The 6,000-nt window shown below is 34.7% G+C and overlaps 1 protein-coding gene across 2 annotated transcripts in view; it reads left to right on the top strand.

Moving 5' to 3' along the window:
- The window catches only part of LOC127879873 (synaptotagmin-6-like), a 58,603-nt gene that overhangs the window by 3,242 nt on the left and 49,361 nt on the right, over positions 1-6,000 (top strand). The gene's annotated exons all lie outside the window — the stretch shown is intronic.

Here is a 6,000-nt window from a genome sequence, read left to right as displayed (position 1 = left end):
TAAATATTTTCATGCATTAATAATGTTTCTTTGACAAGTTATGTTTTTCATTTTGGACTTAGTTATAAATATTTGGTCATGATTGCCAACTTAAGCATATATTGAATGTGTCGTTTTGACAAGTGCTATATATATACGAGCCTTGTTCTGAGAAAACTGGTCTTAATGCATGTGCGAAAAAGTGTCATCCCAGATCAGCCTGTGCAGTCCACACAGGCAAATTAGGAACGACACTTTCCGCCTAATCTTGATTTTCGTGAAGAAGGGACTTCCTTGAAACCGAAAAAGCCATTAAAGCGGGAAGTGTCGTCGAAAGTGCAGTCCGCACAGGCTAATCTGGGACGACATTTTACGCACATGCATTATGCCCAGTTTTCTCAGAACGCGACTCATTTGTTCATGATACAACCCTTTCTGCAAACGTGACAGCTGACAAGAACGCTTATAAAAAAACTGCAATGGTCAAAATTATTCCCTATTCGTTATTCTCCATTACAATGAATATATCTAAAACATTAAACGTATGTCAACTACTACCAAGTTAGCTTGATCCATAGACATTTAGAGTCGGTCTGCCCTTAACAAGAATGGCATGTTCATTGCCAGTGAGATCAATAAGTGATGTGAAATGAAGTACAGCTTCTTGCTTTCCATAAATGGACGGTTCATGTAAAATCGATTGCCGTAATTGAAACATGGACACTTCTTTAGAAGAAAGGCGACATTGTCGTCCTTGAAATGTATTTCAGTTCTCGTCATTAATGATTGTGTAGTCAAGTTAACGTGCATGTATCGTTGGAAATTTATTACCAGTTTGAGGAATAATGCCAACTTAACTTAGCCGTTCAAAGTTTATATATGCCTTTTCTTGTATATTCTCCTAAATGATTAAAATTGCATGAAATAAATTGTAATGCTTGGTTTTCTCTGGTGGTATCGAATTGTCACGGGAAATTTATAATTGCTTTATAGATTTCTTAAGAGCTGCCTTATGTTTAAATCAAGACAATTTTCTTTTGTGTCTTGCACTACTAAGTTTATATTACATAATATCTTAGAAAACACATTTAGATTTTGAAAATGATAACAACCGCTTCTCTATGGTATTAAGTTTCGTGTTTTTATACAACTAGCGTTTGTACTAGATCAACGAGACGTTTAAGATTCTTGTCAAGAAAACGGCAGATTTGCTTGCAGCAAGTTAGTTAAAACGATAAACACTATTTCATTCAAATGAAGTCATAAGCTTGGAAATATTACACACTCTGGTGAATAATGATGATTTTAATAATATTGAAGGAGGCTATTCAAATTGCTATCTTATCTGTTTATTGTATCAAATGCTACGGGCAACATTTTTATTTTAAATGAATGAAATGGTTTCCGTTTCTTGACCCTTAGGGAAGACACTTTTCGATTGCGACTGGTAGCGGAATAAACACACGGAGTATATACTGTATTTTTACAATTCACCACTTTCATACGTGTTTTGGCTTGTTTGTAGTCCCTTAGAAAGTTAAATGTTATTTAAGTCCTTGCTTGCTAGGTTCAAGTTTTAAGGGCTTCTTTTCCTACCCTTAGATACTGATGAGCAGCAAACAGCATAAAGCCTGAACAGGTTTCAAGTAACTCACAGGCTGTTCTGGTTTTATGCTGTTTGCACATAGCCATTTCACTTTGCCTTTGAGTGGGAAAGAGTTAAAAAGGGAAAATAGACATTGTACAATGCGCGTATTTAATTTCTGTATCAATGTCTTACATATGTAATAAAACTACTTAAATATATTATAATAAAACATGCCAAAATTTATAGATTTATTTTTTTAAGGCATAAAGAAGGTTTTATATTCAATAATAGTGAATACGCGTTTGATATCTTAGACATTTCTCAGAAATAAACTACTGTCTTGAGAAATAATCCATGAGTTATTACATTGTTTTCTATACGTATTACAACTCATATTATCAGAAAAATATTCATGTATAAAGTCACTTTTCTTCAAAGTTTTATTTTTCATATTAATAATGCATCACTCATTAAATGACGGTATTGATCATTTAAAAGAAAGAACTATTTCTGCTTTCAATTTATAATAATTCATATAACTTAAGACCGACTGATAAATTGGATTATTTCACATCATTTGTGTTCTTTATAATTGGTGTCATAAAAGCTTGCGAGAGTTATACAAGACAAACGTGAACATATTCCCCAGGGAAACGCAAGCAGGGTTTAGAGCATCAAAATCTCGTGCAGACAATATTGCAGCACACTATGGTATGTTATAGAGCAATACATCGATTGCAACTGTCCACTTAATGTAAAATTCATTGACTTTATGGTGGCGTTCGACCAAGTGGACTGAGATACGATCTTTATATTACCAAGGCACATCAGTATTCATTAAAAATCGATAATCCGGAAGTACACAACAACAACCTTTACAATGTGATCCACGACATGGACCTCGCATAACCCTTAGATAACCGGCGTCCGGCAAGACTGTTTCCTCTCACAAATGATATTCTCTGTTGTTATCGAGATCAAGATGAAGAAGTCGTTGGATATGTCCGTATGGATACTGTGAACCTTAAAAGGTCAGCTGAAAGATATCAAATATGCAGATGACATGTATCTGATGTATCAGTAATGCACCCATATACAGCTGAACAATGAGAGACCGGAAGTAGTTTCCTCATCAGAAAGGCTTAATATCAACGGCCAGCAGTCCAAGTGACTACGGATCTACTCATGAAACACTATGCAAATCTACATAAACGGACATGCTGCTGAAGACGTTGACTCACGTATTTGGAAAGCATGGTCAAGACAGTGTAATATGAAGACAACGAAACTTGGACAGGAAAAGCCCGCCATGCTTTAACAATGATGAGATTAGTGTGAATGAACCCAAACATCAGCCTGAAAACACAGATGAAGCTTTATTACAGCAATTTAATACACCTTCCTTCTGTATGTTGCTGAAACAGGTAAAGGACCAAACGCCTGGACGTAAGATTGCAAGTCTTTTTCAACACTTTCTGAGGTCATATTTTGCATATAAAGGGACTATGAAGACCTCCAACCAAGAATTCTGGTCAAGGACGCAGCAGCAACCGACTACGGATTCTATTATACATACAAACATGGTTTTGGATCGGATGCACTCCGCGTTCTGCTTTGCCAAACTTGTCAGACAGGTAATCGACTGGAACCCTTATGAAGCCAGACGAAGAGAAAGGTCAAGAAAACTCATGACATAGAGAGCTGTACATAGAACTATACATTCTGTACTTAGGTTCGTCTTTATCAACATGTTTAAAGATTCATTGGTTAATGCAGGGGTTTTTAATTAACAGACTATACTAAAATAGTAATTAAATATAATATAACCTAATGACCAATTTTCTTGTAATCGAAAACGATGTTCTTTCATTCTCAGAAACATTTTTGTCTGTATGTTTTTTTAAATATATTACTTGCTTTGAATATAATAGTTTGCCTTATCGAGCAGAGCAGGTCATGATCAGACAATATTGAAGCATAATTTACCGTATTGTTATTGCAAAACATGAACATTTACAATTGCCCATATGACCAATACAGTAGCATCATGTATTCATTTAACTCATATGGCGGGGAATTTCTTCAACAATTGATTGGATGTTGATAAAGGTCGACAAAAGTTAAAAGCTGGCTTAGGCAGATACACCAACACGATTGTTATCAGTATGTTACATCTGCAACAATAATTACACAATAATTCTTGTATCCGATCGGATCATATAACGCTTACTGGATCTTCAAGAACAAATTATAACGTATTCCATAAATGGAACGTGCGATATTTCAACCTGTTAACAAGCTCAACACCATCTTCAATGTAGTTTTCCATTACGTTTCCCAATCAATCTCTCAAAACTTGTAACGGCTAATAGGATTTTGAACGACACAATCTGTACATAGACTTCCTAAATAATAACCAGGCATTGGTATCATAAATCGCTGTTCATTTTCTAAGGCTTCAGATGTCTTCGTAAGATAAACACATGATGTATATTCAGAAACTTGAGAGCGTCCTTCCGTAATAGGTCCACATCTTTTAATTTAGCATTCATCTGTAATCTAATAATTAGGTATCAGTATATTTCACTGTTTATCAATCATTGCCGTTTATATGCATGTTTTGCCTTTACAGAGGCACACATAATAAGATAAGTGATCCCCGGTTGTGATGGATATTAATTTTCGTTGCACCTCAATTATATCTATAAACAGATTCGATATACTATTTCCAGTGAGCAACTGACTAATAACATGTCTGTTAGTGCATTAAAAGGTAGTATACATGTTGTTCTAAGTCTTCGGTGACACTGTCCGTATTTGCTATGCTACGTACTTCTTATAGTTATTCGATCATTTCCACGACTTGTAAGGCTACTACTGTGTCTAGTCCATCAACCACCACCCAATGACCATCATCCACTAGTTCCAGAACCGTATTTACCTTCACCACTATAAATACATTATTTCAAAAGAAATTTTTGTTCGAAAGAAAATGAATAACATACAAAATGTGTATGCATATATATGTGTGCTGTTTGTGTAATGTGTAAAATATGAATACACTTAGTGAAGCTTGGAAATATTACACACTCTGGTGAATAATGATGATTTTAATAATATTGAAGGAGGCTATTCAAATTGCTATCTTATCTGTTTATTGTATCAAATGCTACGGGCAACATTTTTATTTTAAATGAATGAAATGGTTTCCGTTTCTTGACCCTTAGGGAAGACACTTTTCGATTGCGACTGGTAGCGGAATAAACACACGGAGTATATACTGTATTTTTACAATTCACCACTTTCATACGTGTTTTGGCTTGTTTGTAGTCCCTTAGAAAGTTAAATGTTATTTAAGTCCTTGCTTGCTAGGTTCAAGTTTTAAGGGCTTCTTTTCCTACCCTTAGATACTGATGAGCAGCAAACAGCATAAAGCCTGAACAGGTTTCAAGTAACTCACAGGCTGTTCTGGTTTTATGCTGTTTGCACATAGCCATTTCACTTTGCCTTTGAGTGGGAAAGAGTTAAAAAGGGAAAATAGACATTGTACAATGCGCGTATTTAATTTCTGTATCAATGTCTTACATATGTAATAAAACTACTTAAATATATTATAATAAAACATGCCCAAATTTATAGATTTATGTTTTTAAGGCATAAAGAAGGTTTTATATTCAATAATAGTGAATACGCGTTTGATATCTTAGACATTTCTCAGAAATAAACTACTGTCTTGAGAAATAATCCATGAGTTATTACATTGTTTTCTATACGTATTACAACTCATATTATCAGAAAAATATTCATGTATGAAGTCACTTTTCTTCAAAGTTTTATTTTTCATATTAATAATGCATCACTCATTAAATGACGGTATTGATCATTTAAAAGAAAGAACTATTTCTGCTTTCAATTTATAATAATTCATATAACTTAAGACCGACTGATAAATTGGATTATTTCACATCATTTGTGTTCTTTATAATTGGTGTCATAAAAGCTTGCGAGAGTTATACAAGACAAACGTGAACATATTCCCCAGGGAAACGCAAGCAGGGTTTAGAGCATCAAAATCTCGTGCAGACAATATTGCAGCACACTATGGTATGTTATAGAGCAATACATCGATTGCAACTGTCCACTTAATGTAAAATTCATTGACTTTATGGTGGCGTTCAACCAAGTGGACTGAGATACGATCTTTATATTACCAAGGCACTTCAGTATTCATTAAAAATCGATAATCCGGATCGTACACAACAACAACCTTTACAATGTGATCCACGACATGGACCTCGCATAACCCTTAGATAACCGGCGTCCGGCAAGACTGTTTCCTCTCACAAATGATATTCTCTGTTGTTATCGAGATCAAGATGAAGAAGTCGTTGGATATGTCCGTATGGATACTGTGAACCTTAAAAGGTCAGCTG

Source organism: Dreissena polymorpha, chromosome 4, assembly GCF_020536995.1.
Source record: "Dreissena polymorpha isolate Duluth1 chromosome 4, UMN_Dpol_1.0, whole genome shotgun sequence".
NCBI classification, from domain to species: domain Eukaryota; kingdom Metazoa; phylum Mollusca; class Bivalvia; order Myida; family Dreissenidae; genus Dreissena; species Dreissena polymorpha.
Note: the sequence above shows the minus strand (reverse complement) of the source record. Positions and strands in the feature narration are given on the sequence as shown.